This window comes from Rhinolophus ferrumequinum, chromosome X (assembly GCF_004115265.2).
Source record: "Rhinolophus ferrumequinum isolate MPI-CBG mRhiFer1 chromosome X, mRhiFer1_v1.p, whole genome shotgun sequence".
Lineage (NCBI taxonomy): Eukaryota > Metazoa > Chordata > Mammalia > Chiroptera > Rhinolophidae > Rhinolophus > Rhinolophus ferrumequinum.
Window position 1 is genome coordinate 41,152,982 of NC_046284.1, and position 17,711 is coordinate 41,170,692.

The window sequence follows — 17,711 nt, forward strand, 5'->3', positions numbered from 1 at the left end:
TCTAAATATCAAACTTTCTTTTACATAAACTTAAGGGTAAACACTCAAAAAAAAATCCAGAACTGAAATATATAGTATAATGAAAGAATAAACAAAGGGAAACATCATAGAATACAACCGCACAGAAATAATAGACAACAACAAAATGGCAAAGAAACAATGGAGACACAGTCTTACCAGAAAACTAAAGATAGAATGACAGGAAATCCTCATATATCAATAATCACACTAAACGTAAATGGACTGAACTCACCAATAAAAAGGCACAGAGTTGCAGATTGGATCAAGAAACTAAACCCAACCATGTGCTGTCTCCAAGAGACACATCTCAGCTACAAGGACAAGCATAAACTCAAAGTGAAAGGGTGGAAATGGACACTCCAAGCAAATGGTACCCAGAGAAAATCAGGTGTAGCAATAATGATATCAGATGAAACAGACTTCAGGGTGAAAAAGATAACAAGAGACAAAGATGGACATTTCAAAATGGTAAAGAGGTCTATACAACAAGAAGACATAATAGTCATCAATATTTATGGCGCCAATCATTGGGAGCAGCGAAATATACCAAGCAACTACTAACACAACTAAAGAGAGAAATTGACCAAAACACAATTATACTAAGGGACTTAAATAAATCATTGACTGCTATGGATAGATCATCCAAACATAAAATAAATAACGAAATAGCAGCCCTAAATGACACATTAGATGAAATGGACATAATTGATATATACAGAGCACTTCATCCTAAAACGTCAGACTTACATTCTTTTCTAGTGTACATGGAACATTCACAAGGATAGACCATACATTGGACATAAAATCAGCCTCAGCAAATTTAAGAATATTGAAATCATACCATACATATTCTCTCATCACAAGGCTTTGAAATTGGATATCAACTGCAAAAAGAAAGCAGGAAAAAACACAAATACATGGAGATTAAACAACATACTTTTAAAGAAAGACCAGGTCAATGAAGAAATTAGAGGAGAAATCAAAACATGCATAGGAACAAATGACAATGAGACTACATCCTACCAAAATTTTGGGGATGCAGCGAAAGCAGTTTTAAGAGGGAAATTTATATCATTACAGGCCTATCTCAAGAAACAAGAGAAATCCCAAATTAATAACCTCATGTTACACCTTAATGAACTAGAAAAAGAAGAGCAAGTGAAACCCAAGGTCAGCAAAAGAAAGAAAATAACAAAAATCAGAGCAGAACTAAATGAAATAGAGAAAAAAAAAACAATAGAAAACATTAATGTGACAAAGAGCTGGTTCTTTGAAAAGATTAACAAAATTGACAAACCCTTGGCTAGACTCACTAAGGTAAAAAGAGAGAAGACACTAATTAAGAAAATCAGAAATGAAAAAGGGGAAGTTATCACGGACACCACAGAAATACAAAGGATCATCCAAAAATCCTATGAAGCACTATATGCCACCAAATTCAATAACCTAGAAGAAATGGACAAGTTCTTAGAAACATATAGCCTTCCTAGACTGAACTGTGAAGAACTGGAAAATCTAAACAGACCGATCAGCAGTAACGAAATTGAATCAGTCATCCAAAATTTCCCAAAAGCAACAGTCCAGGACCAGATGGCTTCACTAGTGAATTCTACCAAACCTTCAAAGAGGATCTAATACCAATCCTGCTCAAACTCTTCCAAAAAATTGAAGAAGAGACAGTATCCCTAATTCATTTTATAAGGCCAACATTACCCTGATACCAAAACCTGTTGAGGCAACACAAAAAATGAAAACTACAGACAAATATCTCTGGTGAATACAGATACAAAAATCCTAAACAAAATTCTAGCAAATCGAATACAAAAATGCATTAAAAAGATTATTCAACATGACCAAGTGGGGTTCATCTCCGAGGCACAAGGGTGGTTCAACATGCACAAATCCATCAATGTGATACATCACATAAACAAAATAAAGGACAAAAATCATATGATTATATCAATCGATGCAGAAAAAGCATTTGACAAGATACAACATCCATTTATGATTAAAACACTTAATAAAATAGGTATAGAAGGAAAATACCTTCACATAGTAAAGGCCATATTTGACAATCCCTCAGCTAATCTCATAATTAATGGTGAAAAACTGAAGCCCTTTGCTCTACGTTCAGGAACACGACAGGGATATCACCTCTGCTTTTCAAAATAGTGTTGGAAGTACTTGCCAGAGCAATCAGGCAAGAGAAAGAAATAAAAGACATCGAAATTGGCAATGAAGAAGTTAAATTATCATTCTTTGCAGATGACGTGATGCTATATATAGAAAACCCTAAAGACTCCACCAAAAAGCTATTAGGAACAATCAAGGAATACAGTAAAGTTGTTGGCTACAAAATCAACATATGAAAGTCCATTGCATTCCTATATACTAACAATGAAATCTCAGAAAAAGAAATACAAAAAACAATTCCTTTGCAATTGCAGCTAAAAGAATAAAATACCTAGGAATAAACTTAACCAAGGATGTGAAGGACATATATGCTGAAAACTATAAGACATTTTTGAGAGAAATTGAAGAAGACACAAAGAAATGGAAAGACATTCCGTGCTCATGGATTGGAAGAATCAACATAGTTAAAAAGGCAATAATACCCAAAGCAATATACAGATTTAATGCAATCCCCATCAAAATCCCAATGGCATTTTTGAAAGAAATAGAACAAAAAATCATCAGATTTGTTTGGAACCACAAAAGACCCTGAATAGCCAAAGCAATCTTAAGGAAAAAAGAACAATACTGGAGGTATCTCACATCCTGACTTTAGCTTGTACTACAGGGCTACAATAATCAAAACAGCATGGTATTGGCAGAAAATCAGACAGATAGACCAATGGAATAGAATTGAGAACCCAGAAATAAAACCACATAAATATGGACAGATAATTTTTGACAAGGAAGCTAAAAACATACAATGGAGAAAATACAGCCTCTTCAATAAATGGTGCTGGGAGAATTGGAAAGCCACGTGCAAAAGAATGAAACTGGACTGCTATCTGTCACCATGTACCAAAATTAATTCAAAATGGATCAAAGACTTAAGCATAAGACCTGACACAATAAACTGCATAGAAGAAAACATAGGTACTAAACTTATGGACCTTGGGTTCAAAGAGCATTTTATGAATTTGACTCCAGAGGCAATGGAAGTAAAAGCTAAAATAAATAAATGGGACTATATGAAACTTAAAAGCTTCTGCAGAGCAAAAGAAACCATCGACAAAATAAAGAGGCAACCAACTGAATGGGATTAGGTTTTTGCAAACAGTGCCTCTGAGAAGGGGCTAATATCCAAAATATACAAAGAACTCATGAATCTCCACAACAAAAAAAACAAACAACCCAACTGAAAAATATGGCAGAGGACCTGAAGAGACATTTCTCCAAATAGGACATACAAATGGCAAATAGACATATGAAAAAATGGTCAACATCACTAATCATCAGCGAAATGCAAATAAAAACCTCAATGACATATTACCTCACCCCAGTCAGAACGGCTATCATCAACAAGACAAATAGTAACAAGTGTTGGAGAGGCTGTGGAGAAAAAGGAACCCTCATACACTGTTGGTGGGAATGCAGACTGGTGCAGCCGCTATGGAAAGCAGTGTGGAGGTTCCTCAAAAAATTACGAATAGAATTACCATATGACCCAGCAATCCCTCTCCTGGGTATCTACCCAAAATATCTGAAAACATCTACACATAAGGACACGTGTGCTCCAATGTTCATTGCAGCTTTGTTTACGGTGGCCAAGACATGGAAACAACAAAAATGTCCTTCGATAGACGAATGGATAAAGAAGTTGTGGTATATATACACAATGGAATACTATTTGGTGGTAAGAAAAGATGATATAGGAACATTTGTGACAACATGGATGGATCTTGAGAGTATAATGCTAAGCGAAATAAGTCAGACAGAAAAAGCAGAGAACCATATGATTTCACTGATATGTGGTATATAAATCAAAAACAACAAAAGAACAAGACAATCAAGTGAGAAACAAGAACTCATAGACACAGTGTGGGGACAGAGCCCCAGAAAGCAGTTTCCAGGCTCTCGGCCTCATGTGGAAAGGTGCTGGCTCAGGTAGTAAATGGCCATCATCTGTGGCTGGTTGGCCGTCAGCTGTAACCATTGAGCCATTGGCCACTAATATAACTGCCGCGGCTACGGAGGAGAGAGGAGGAGAGAGGAGGAGACTGAAGGAGAGTGGAGGAGAGTGGAGGAGAGTCGGTCGGTTGGCAGCAAAGCGGACAGCAGGTCGCACGTCGTGTAAACCCAGCGAGACCATAGTGGTATGACTTCCCTACCTATGGCTCCATGGGTGTTCCTTTTTGGCCTAGCCATATCCTGCGTTCTTGTGTGGGGAGCGGGACCAGAGTCCCTGCCTGACACCCTGCACAACACACAGACAATAGTTTAGTGGTTCCCAGAGGGTAAGGAGGGTGGGGGGGTGGGAGATGAGGGTAAGGGGGATCAAATATATGGTGATGGAAGGAGAACTGACTCTGGGTGGTGAACACACAATGGGGTTTATAGATGATGTAATACAGAATTGTACACCTGAAATCTATATAGTTTTACTAACAATTGTCACCCCAATAAATTAAAAAAATAAAAAAAAACAAATAAACAAAAACAGTCACTGCAATTTAAGAACAGCATCGGGAATATAGTCAATATTGTCAATACAATAATATTGTAATAACAATGTATGTTGTCAGATGCGTACTAGACATATCGAGGTGACCAATTTTTAAGTTATATAAATGTCTAATCATTGTGTTTTACTCCTGAAACTAATGTAATATTGTACATCAACTGTAATTGACAAATAAAAAGAAAATGAAAAGTGTGAAGCCCTCCCTGTAAATGGGTCCTCCTGGACTTTTAACTCAGATTTGTCCACAGTGAGCATCCAAGAATTTGTCAATTGCAATTCAGGTTTTCCTACCCAATAACTGGTTCTTACAAAAGTTCTGCTTATGGGTTTCTGTTCTGGTAAGTTGTGATTTTCTGTATTCTGCTGCCTGTTTCTCTGATTTTGGAGGTAGTGATTTTCCCCATGACCTCACGTTCCTGATGGGTCTAAGAGTTGTTGATTTTTCAGTTTGTTCTGCATTTTACTTATTAGAATGTAGTGGAAACTTCCAAGCTCCTTATATGCTGGACAGGAAACCACATGCCTTAGACTTTCTGGGTTCCTATAACAGAAATACATTAGACTGGGTAGCTTAAATAACAAACATTTATTTATCACTGTTATGAAGGCTGGGAAGTCCAAGATCAAGGTGTCCACAGATTCAACGTTTGATGAGAGCCAACATCCTGGTTCGTAGACGGCTGTTTTCTTGCTGGGTCCTCACATGGTGGAAGGGGCAAGGGAGCTCTCTGGGGCCTCTTTTATAAGGGCACTAATCCCATTCACGAGGGCTCTGCCCTCATCTCCTAATCAGCTCTGAAAGACCCCACCTCCAAATACCATCACATTGAGAATTCAGTTATCATTTTTAAATTTGGAAGGGTGAGACTCAAACATTCATTCTATAGCATTAGACATCTTGAGTTTTTCATCACACTTGTAAATACGCCTTAAAATAAATGACATTCTAATCTGGAGAGCATGCTGCTGTTTCTTCACACTGTTACTTAGAGATCAGTGGTTTGGCAAAGTCTGTGTCCACACATGACATCAACATCCACAACAGAACAATGTCAGCACTAATTCCAGCATTCTGCAGACATAAGCTAAGAGAGACATATCCTACAAGTCCATGTCAAACAGCATTCATCATATATAGGTTTCCCAACACACTTTCCCTGAGGCAGAGATATGTCTGTTCATTGTTTTTTCTGTTTTTGTTATTTTGTTTATAGGCAGCATTGCTAAAATTTTTCCACTGCTAGGTCATGTGTGAAACCTTCCAGATCCAGAGGAGGAGGGGCTGGTCTCAGAAGACTTTCCCCACTGTTAAGGACTGAGATGGCTAGATCTCTTTGCAAAATGAAAAATATTACTTCTGAATGGGCCCATTTGGACTGGCAAAAGACCCAACTTATACCTGAGTGCTTATAGAAACTGTTTTACTTTCAATTCTTTCAATTACTTAGTTTCCATTAAATTTGCCATGCCAAGAGATATGATTACTTTAGAGGCAGTTTCAGAAAATAGGTAACCTTCATCCCCATGCTATCTTCATCCCCAGAACTATTTCAGATGCTTTACAGCAGATGTGTCTTTCTTCCAACTAACTGATGGGGAGCACTTCCTTTTGAGACTGATGTTTATTATTAATTTGTTTAAATACATATTACTATTAGCAAGACTGGCCTTGCACAAAATGGGGTAGGTAGACTCTTAGTGTTATTTCAGGGACAACAGGAAGGTGCTCTTTGCCAAAAATATCTCTCCAGCCTGTTCTCTGAGGCTTGAAGTCATTTAATGAGGACTTCGCATTCTCTTTCAAAATTAGAGATAAAGAGAACTGGACTACCACAGCATTTGGCTCATATCTCAGTAATAGCACTTAACTGCTTGTATGTCACTTTATAATTTATATGCTTGCATGTTTGTCTAACCCCACAAGGTTGTGAATTCTTTGAGGGCAGTGACTATGCCTCACTCATCTCTGACTCCTGAGGATTTTTACCAGTGCCTGGCAGAAAGCAAACACTTGGTAAATAAAATTACAAAGGAATGAATTAATACATGAGCATTTTTATATTTACTATGATCTAAAGGACAACGAAGAAACCCTGTCCTTGAAATAGGGATGGAAGAGAAAACAAAAACACTGTCAGGACACCAAAAGATGTGTAGGGAGAGAAAATAATGACAGTCATGACTCCAGAATGCCCATTGTTAAAGAGACTGTCATCTTTTCCTAATGCAGGGTTATTTCATCCATTTTACATTTCAAGACACTACATCTCTGCTGTTTAAGAAAAAAAGTCAAACCCTTGTCTAAATGTTTCATTTCTCAACAAGCCAGAAGTCTTACCTGAGTTTGCCCCCAAAGTCTGAGGGTTGCTGCTCCTTTAGAGAATTATCTCTAACTGCAGGAAGTGATTTGTGAACAGTTTTAGAAAAGACTGTTAATATTTAGAAATATTAAAGTCAAACCCTGTATGAAATGAAAGCTTGTCCAAAGTCCAGTTCTGTACTGAGAAAATTCAAAACCCCAGGCTGCCTGGTTCATTCTTATGTTCTGTCTTTAGAACACGATGTGTGTTGGTCAAATGATCCAATTATAAAAATCAAGTAGGTTCATGATATTTTTATACAAACGAGAGAGAGAGAGAGAGAGAGAGAGAGAGAGAGAGAGAGAGAGAGAGAGAGAGAGAGAACCCTAACCATTACATTTTCAGCTCTTAAAAATTATGAAATAATTCACAGACTTTGCAAGTATTTATGGAGCACCCACCATGTGATAGGTTCTGTGCTAACTGCTGGGCATATAATAATGAACAAGATCAACAAGGCGGTGTTCTGCCACAGACCATCTTGACACACTTTTGACTCCCAATCTACATGTGAGCTTGATCTTTCTTGAGCTTCGGTAAGAATGATGAGGTGGTGGATGAAATAAGTTCCAGAAGTGTCTTAAGCCTACATTGCTTGTTAATTAAAAAGCAAAGCAAAACAAAACAAAACAGTATTTTCAACCCTGATTTTTTTCTCAAAATAGCTACCACAGATTAGCTATGTCATAAGGACTCCGCCTTGTTCAGGAAAAGCAGAGGTCTTTGAGAGATTCTTTTACTTTTTTTAGACTTTTTTAAAATTTATTTTTTTCAATTACAATTGACATTCAATATTATATTAGTTTCAGGTGTACAGCATAGTGGTTAGATATTTACATAATTTATAAAGTAATCCCCACATAAGTCTAGTACTTGGCACTATACATAGTTATTACAATATTATTGACTATATTTCCTATGCTATACTTTACATCCCGGTGACTATTTCATAAAAACTAATTACATTTCTTACTCCCTGCACCTTTTTCACTAAGCCCTCCAACCTCCCCCCCAATCTGGCAACTATCAGTCTGTTCTCTGTGTCTGTGAGTCTGTTTCTGTTTTGTTCATTTATTTTGCTTTTTAGATTCCACCTATAAAAGAGATCATATGGTATTTTTCTTTTTCAGTCTGACTTATTTCACTGAGCATAATACCGACTAGATCCATCCAAGTTGTTGCAAATGGTAAGATTTCATCCTTTTTATGGCCAAGTAATATCCCATTGTATATATATATATACCACTATTTCTTTATCCAATCATCTATTCATGGGCACTTGGGTTGATTTTATACCTTGGCTATTGGAAATACTGCTTCAACGCACATAGGGCTGCATATATCTTTTTGAATTAGTGTTTTGGATTTCTTCAGATAAATACCCAGAACTGGAATTGCTGGGTCATAAGGTAGATTTACTTTTATTTTTGAGGACCCTCAAAACTGTTTTCCATACTGGCCACACCAATTTGCAATCCCAACAAGTGTACAAGGATTCCCTTTTCTCTGCACTCTTGTCAACACTGTTGTTTGTTGATTTACTGATGATTGCCATTCTGACAGGTGTGAGGTGATGTCTCATTGTGGTTTTTATTTGCATTTCTCTGATGATCAGTGACGTTGAGCATATTTTCAACATGTCTTTTGGTCTTTTTGGAGAAATGTCTATTTAGGTTCTCTGCCCATTTGTTAATTGGATGGTTTGTATTTTTGGTGTTGAGTTATATGAGTTTTCTTTTACAAAATTTGGATGTTAGGGATGACTGGTTAGCTCAGTTGGTTAGAGCATGGTGCTAATAACACCAAGGTTGCTGGTTCGATCCCCACATAGTAACTGTGAGCTGTGCCCTCCTTAAAAAATATGGATATTAATCCCTTATCAGATGTATCATTGGCAAATATCTTCTCCCATTCTGTAGGCTGTCTTTTTATTTTGTTGATGGTTTCCTTTGCTGGGTAAAACTTTAGTTTGATGTAGTCTCATGTGTTTATTTTTTCTTTTGTTACTCTTGCCTGAGGAGATATATCAAAAGAAATATCATTAAGACCAATGTCAGAGAGTTTACTGCCTATGTTCTCTTCTATGAGTTTTTTATTGTTTTGGTCTTACATTTAAGTCTTTAATACATTTTGAGTTTATTCTTGTACTTGACATAAGAAGACGGTCCAGTTTCATTTTTTTTGCATGTATCTGATCAGTTTTCCCAACACCATGTATTGAATAGACTGTCTTTAACTCACTGTATGTTCTTGCCTCCTTTTTCATACATTAAATGACTTATATACGTATGGGATTATTTCTGGGCTCTGTATTTTGTTCCACTGATCCATGTGTCTGTTTTTATGCCAGTATCATCCCGTTTTGATTACTTTTGCCTTAGAGTATGGTATTAGGTAGCATGATACCTCCAACTTTCTTTTTGTCTCTCAAGATTGCTTTGGATATTCAGGGTATTTTGTGATTCTATACAAATTTTAGCATTATTTGTTGTTGCTCTGTGAAAAATGCCAGTGGTATTTTGATAGGGATTGCCTTATATCTATAGATTGTTTTGAACATTTTGTGTGTTCATTGAATGGAAATTTTGACAAAGTTAATTCATCCTATCTGTGACAGAGAGGATCCAAATAAATAAAATCAGAAATGAAAGAAGTGACAACCGACACTAGATAAATACAAAGGTTTATTAGAAAATACTATAAGCAATTATATGCCAACAAATTGAAGAATCTAGAAGAAGTGGATAAGTTTCTAGAAACATACAGTCTTCCAAGGCTGAGTCAAGAAGAAGCAGAACATCTGAACTGACCAATTACTACTAAGAAAATCGAATCAGTAACCAAAATACTCCCAACAAAGTCCTGCACTGGATGGCTTCACAAGGGAATTTTAATAAAATAAATATTCAAAGAACTAACACCTATCCTTCTCAAAATACTCCAAAAAATTCAAGATGAGAGAAGGCTCCCAAGCTAATTTTGTGAGGTGAGCATTATCCCAATTCCATAGCGAGACAAAAACACTACAAAAAAAGAGAAAATTATAGGCCAATATCCCTGATGAACATAGATGCAAAAATCATCCACAAAATATTGGCAAACCGAATTCAGCAATATATTAGAAAGATCATACACCACGATCAAGTGGGATTTGTTCCTGGGAGGCAAGGTTGGTTTGATATCTGCAAATCAATTGACATGATACACTACACAATCAAAATGAAAATAAAAATCGTGATATCAATAGATGCATAAAAAGTGTTTGACAAAATCCAGCATCGATTTATGATAAACACTCTCAGCAAAGTGGGAATAGAGGAAACACACCTCAATATAATAAAGGCCATCTATGACAGACCTGTTCTTAACATCATACTTAATGGTGAAAAGTTAAACGTGGTTTCCTTAAGATCAGGAACAAGACGAGGATGTGCACTTTCACCACTTTTATTAAGCGTAGTATTGGAAGTCCTAGCCACAGCAATCATATAAGAAAAATAAATAAAAGGTATCTAAACTGGAAAAAAAACAAGTAAAATTGTCATTATTTGCAGATGACATGATACTATGAGTATATATAAAGAACCGCAAAGATTCCACCAAAAAAGTACTAGAACTGATAAATTAATTCAATAATGTATCAGGATATAAAATTAATAATCAGAAACTGGTTGCATTTTTATACACCAATAGTGAACTATCAGAAAGAGAAATTAAGAAAATAATCCCATTTACAATTGCATCATAAATAAAATATCTAGGAATAAATTTAACCAAGGAGGTAAAAGATCTGTACTCAGAAAATTAAAAGACACTGAAGAAAGACACTAAAGAAGATAAAAATAAATGGAAGCATATACTGTGTTCATGAAAATGAAGAATTAATATCATTAAAATGTTCCTACTACCCAAAGCAATCTACAGATTCAATGAGAGAGTCTTTAATCCAGGCAGAAAAACCTCTGACTCTGTGCTGGCGGCCTAGATTCTAGTCCTGGCGCTGTCATCACCTTCCTGTGAGATGTAAGGCAAACTAGTTAAATCCTATGTGCCCATTTCTTCAAAGGCAACATAAGAATCACCTTCCCTGCTATTTATATACTATGATAAGGTTTATATTAATAAATAACAATAATAATAGTGAACATTTGGGCACACATAATATGTGCCAAACACGTGCTAAGCTCTTTTATGCAGTCTCACTTAATGCTTTCAACTCTATGGGATTATTGCTATGATTTTCAATTAGTTTTAGGTGGATAACCCATCCCAGAGAGGCTAGGTAAGTTATTCCCAATCACACACCAAAGGAAGAGATGGGATTCAAGCTCAGTTTTGTCTGATTCCAGAATCTGACCTACATGGGAAAGTCTAGGCATGACTAGGCTATTTAATACATTAGATTGGAGTTAGATATTAACACCTTACTATGAGTTAATTTATTAGATCCTGAGCTCTGGAATGTGAAGGAAAAATGAGTTAATCATACTCTACTTGATGTTATAGACTTATCCCCCATCTTTTAACTTACTCTAAGCTATCATTGGAAAAGATCTGATCATTATATTCTCACTAAGGCTCTACTGCCTGATAAATAGTTCACTGTGCTATCCTTGCAAGTGTCATTGAATTATAACAGGGAACATGAGCCACAGGAATTGTGAAAAAGGCATTTTTACACTTGGAGTCCTTTTTGAACGCTCCATATATTACGATCATAGGCAATCACTTACTGAGCCTATACGTAGAACGGACATTGAAAAGCTTTACTATATAATTATTTGTATAAGCTGGGATAAAGACTACCAATCAGAATCTAGCAGGTTAGAGGTCTGCTGTTCTACAGCTACGCCTAATCTCTTTATATAGGAAACATTTCTTGAGCATCTACTATGTGTGAGGCATTTTTACAATCAGCATTTCATTTGCTGTCCATAGCCACCATATGAGATAGGTATTATTATGCCCACTTTTGTAGATGTATTTACTGAGAACAAGAAGGGTTAGCTAATTTGTCAAAGGTAGCATAGCTAATAAATGCACAAATCAAAATCATAAACACTGTGGTATACATGGGTGGTTTCCTAGCCAGCAATCATTGCTCACTCTTTTTTTCCTAACAGATCACCAATATTGTTCTGGCAACAGTATGTCAGACCTAGGGTATGAATCATAAATGATTTAAGCCAGCAATGGCAATCACACAACACTTTGTCAGTGACTATATTAGATGGGTTGTGGTGGGAGCTAATGTAGGTAGCAGGCAGAGGATAGAGGGTTGAGGCTATATCTTAGGAGATCTCCCTTTTCCTTTAACCATTCCTTACCTCCCCAATCCTACAATCATAACAAAATCAAAAGGGATTTGACATGGTAACCTATAGTATATCAAGTGTACACTTGAGTGACTAAACAAATTAAAAGTAATGGGTCAGAAGGATTGCTGTGCAGCTTGAGAAACCCAAATATCATCACCAACATTAAAATAAAGAATTCAGTACCTGGAAAGTATCTAATTCTGTCTCTCAGCCTAGATATTAAACCCAAAGCCCCCACACCAACAACTTTTCCTGGAGACAAGAAATATGCCAAACTTTAGAAAGGCTTTCTTTCTACTAAATGATTGGTTCTCTTCAGATAGCAATTTCCTGGAAAATGAGCTCTGACAACCTTAATTGTATTCTTTTGCAGTTGCCATATTAAGTGCTCTGTTGTAAGAGACAAAAGAATTTATCAGAAGCCATTACTTTCAACAAATTAGAATTAGTATATCAAGGATATTTTCTTCCCCAATGCAGTCAAGAAAGCTAATTTTATAATGTAAAATGACATTTTATAATGTAATATAAACATCATATGGACTGAGATTTATTCTACCTACAGAAAAGGAAAAGATTGAATTGGAATGCCATGAGATAGATCTAGTGCTCAGCAAGTAAATTTTGTCCCTCACAATTTTCTAACCCCCAAATCTACTCACCCCACATTGTCCTACCCTCTCCCTAGAATCCTGGCTTAGAGAAGAGTCTGAAACTTGCCTATGGTGAGAATTCAATGACTGATAATAATAACAGCTGCCATTTATTGAGTGCTTTGCATATGCCAGGTACCATTCTGAGTGGTTTACATACATAATCTTATTTAATACTCACACCCTTATGAGATAGGTGATTTTAACCCCACATTTTACAGTTGAGGAGAGGCTGAGGGAGGCAAAGTAACTTATCCATTAGCATTCACTAAGAGGCCAGGCTTTTATTTGAACCCAGGCATTCCAGCTGGAGCATCTATTACTTTGCTTACCATTCTATGTTAGCTTTGCTTTTTGTAATGTCAGAGGTATAATCTTAAAATAAAGAAATAAAATCCCTTAGGTTGAATTTCAAGTATCAGGTATGGAAGACAGTATAATTGAGTCAGTATTTTAGCACCTTTTATACCATGCTGAGTATGCATTAACTCAAAATCCCCAGATTGAGGCCACCATTTCAGTTTTTTTTTATCCTTTCAAAAAACAGCTCAATATAAAGTACAGCACAGGGAATATATTCAACAATATTGTAATAACTATATATAGTGTCAGATGGGTAATAGACTTATTGAGGTTATCATTTCAGTTTTTTGTTGAGTTATTTTTTTCAAAAATATCATTTGGCACATTAATTTGATTGCTGTTGCTGAGATCCATCTTCTCAGACAACTTATCAAATTGCTTATGTGTTGAATGGGTTTAAGCTCATACTGACTTAACAAGAGTGCGCAGCCTAAAGTTATTTTTATGCTATTCTCATATTTTCTTGTTTATTTTTATTCTTGTTGAGTTTCTGTTTCTATCAGATTGATTCTGTGACTCTATTTCCCAGTGTTTGTCTAATAATTAGACACTATAATCCAGAACGAAGTAGGTCTTGCTACACTACCACTGCACAAGCACTGCTTTTAGCTTGTCTGCCCACCCTGTGGACAAGAATCTTGATCACAGTTCTCAAAGGAGAACATCGGTTCAAATACATCAATTATAACAGAAAATTCTTAAATCTTGACCTACAGGTTGAAAAGCCTACCCTCTGTGATAAACTATTTGTATAATTTATTAAGCAGTTAACTTTAGCATACATACATCAATATACAAATCATTCTAAGCATCACTAACAGGGATGTGGGTATTGACTTACTTCCAGTCCTTTCTTAGGAATTAATGAAACCCTTAGACAAAAGGCTCTGTTCTGTTTTTAGTCCAGTTCATCTTTATCTTTTGTTATCCCGTCTTCATTCATTATCTGTATCCTCATTTCTTTATATCAGGGCAAATATGAAAATTTCAAATGATTCTCAATCTCTCTGTAAGCAATTATTTCAAAATTCAAACTTTCAGGTTCCTGAACCTGGCTGATCTTCCAATCTATTAAATCATCATCGCTGGGTAGTGAAGCCCAAACTGTGTTTTTTAAAGCAGCCCAGAGTATTCAGTCAGGTTTGGGAACCATTGAACTAAGTACAGTTTTCATCAGATGCATTTCTATAGCTCTTGCTTTCTATTTAATACTGCAATAATTTTTATAAATGTTTGATGAACTAAAAGTGGAGAGGTTCTTCCAGCATATGCTCCATTAAATACATTTCTTCAAAACTGAATCTATTACATCTGCCTGGAGATATTTCCTTCTCTCTGTGCTGTGATAGGGTAAGATCTCTGTAGGGCAGCATTTCCCAAACTGTAGTCCACAAAACACTAATGTCCTCCAGGATGTTAATAAATGTTCCTCCCTAAAAACCAAAAACATTCTGTTGTCAAATGAACTTGGGAAATAGTGGGGTAAGAAAGGTAAACAAGTTTCCTTATTGGAGTTATTCTTAACACTAATAATATGCTAGTATTCAGGGCAAATGCCAAAAAGAAGATTCAGTGTACCATATTTCCTAAATTAATTTTTTTATTGTGATAGGAAACACATAAAATTTATCATCTTAATTATTCTTAAGTGTATAGTACAGTAGTCTTAACTATATACACATTGTCATGCAATACAGCTCTACAAATTTTTCATCTTGCAAAACTAAAACTCTATACTCATTGAAAAAAAATCCCCCTTTTATTCCTTCTTTCAGCCCCTGGCAACTACCACTGTATTTGTTTCTAAGAGGTTGATTATATTAGATGCCTCATACAAGTGGAATCATGCAGTATTTGTCTTTTTGTGACTGGCTTATTTCACTTAGCACAATGTCCTCAATGTTCATCCAAGTTGTAGCATGTTTTAGTACTTTGTTCCCTTTTATGGCTGAATAATATTCCATTGTATGTATGTACCACATTTGCTTTATCCATTCATCCTTTGATGGACATTTAAATTGTTTCTACATCTTGGTTATTGTGAATACTGTTTCCATGAACATAAGAGTGCAGGTACCTCTTTGAGATCCTGATTTCAATTCCTTTGGATAAATTTCCAGTAGTGGATTGCAGGATCATATAGTAGTACTATTTTTAATTTTTTGAGAAACCTCAGTACTGTTTTACATAGTGGCTGCTCCATTTTACTTCCTTTCCCAAATTAATTTTGAACACAGAAATGTTTTCTCTTGGGTCATTTATTAACTTCTTATGGAAAATCAGAATACCAAAGAACATAGTTTGGGAGACAATATCATAAGGCACCCTGGATTTTGACAAGAAAAAAGTACAACTTCTAGGCTGCGTGCTATCTCAAAAAGTATTCTTCCACCATGCAAGATATATTCTGTTTTGTTACCAGCTGCCCTGCCCCTGGGAAGCTCACGATCATTTAGGGGAGACAGAACACATTCACATTTAACAATTAGAACAATAAAAGTATGTACTCAAGGCTTAAATTTAACAGATAAGTACATTCTATTTAATAATGAAATAGTACAGAAAAGTTTCACATTTAGGACACTTTAGTAATACTGATCTCATTTAAAGGCTTTGAATTTGCTTTGGTTTGTGTGAAACACAAGGACAGGTGGTCTTCATTATCTAAATATCCATTACTCGTGTCCCTGAAATTAAGAGGATATGAAGGGAAGCAAATTTATAACACAAACTATTCACTAAAATTAGTGAAAATTAGACCTGTAAAATTACTTTCTACTCAAATATCTCTTCCTGCTTAGTATGAGCCTCAGCTGGTCATTGTCCAGCATATTTCCTGATATTGCCAGACAATACAATGCAAACCAATTTCAAAGTGAAATTGCAAATCATTTGGTGAATGTGATACTGAAGAACTACTTTGATCACATGCAACACTATTGGCAACTCTGGTAGCCTAAGACCAGTTAACAAGTGAAGAAAACTAATAAGGATGATAGAACAGTAGACACATTAAAAGATAAGGATTTGAATATCAAAGGTTTAAGAGAAATCCTTGGACAATTAGTGAAGTCCTTGACTATTTCAGAATTTTAAGCACTTTTTTTCTAAAAATAATATAAAACGACAGGTTTTTGCCCAAGTTTTGGAAATATTTGGTGAAAATAAACTTTACTGTCATACTTTTGGTTTCCATTTTATGAAAAGTGGAATACATTGTCACTGTCAAGGTTTGACTTTTATAGTCATCATCACTAGTCAAACAGAACACTCCTTTATTCTGCTTGGAAAATTGGCCAAACACATTGCATCTTCTCCTCTATTTTTGGGAAAATGGTTGCATTTAGAGGCTTCTTTATTTATTTCAGTTTGCAAATATTCTAGGCATTTGCAGATGCAACTGTCTGAGCTCTAAATGAACAGGGTAGCATTCTACTTCATTTATCTCCCTTTCCAGATGGAGTACCTGGCAGAGTACTGAGCATTTAGTTGATACAAAAAAAAAAAAAAAGAAGGATTAAATTAATTTGAACTCCTTCACTGAAGACTCACAATCAAGAAAGTTTAGCTGCTTTGATTTCCCAATATTGAAAAACAAGTCCTAAAGCTCTTACAACCGGATACTGGTCCAAGAAAAAACATCTAGCCTCTCTCAAAATGCGCTCTCTCCCTCTCTCTCTCTCTCTCTCTCTCTCTCTCTCTCTCTCTCTCTCTCTCTCTCTCTCAAAAAACCATTATAAGGATTTGGCGCAGGCTACAACCTGAATGGATGGAATCAGTGATTCCTGGACAATATGACAGTTTTAATACGTAGGTAGGGATAATCTTTAGTTTCCTCCGATGGATTCTTCAGGACCAAAGGACATAATTTGTTAATTAAGATTAACATTATGTAGACATGATCAGAATTGGAAACAGCCAAAGGGTTATAACTTCCTATCTTTTCAAAACAGTCATGTTTTCACAAATACATGGTATTTAGATTTATTATTATCAAAGTAAATTATTTAGTATCATTCATGTAGTACAATAAATATATTAATGTGTTTTAAGAAATGAAACATATTTTCAAATTTATTTTACCATTCACTTCTTTAATTAACTAAACCACAGACTTTATTTGATTTCTCAATGATAATTTTTTTTGTTACTTAACAAAAAAAGTAACATTTATTTTTTATTGTTACTTATTTATTTTTTACAACACTTTTTTAAATTATTTTCAGGTGCACAAAACAACATAATAGTTAGACATTTATCATTTATATCCCTCACACAATGACAACCCCCTCCTCCCATCCAC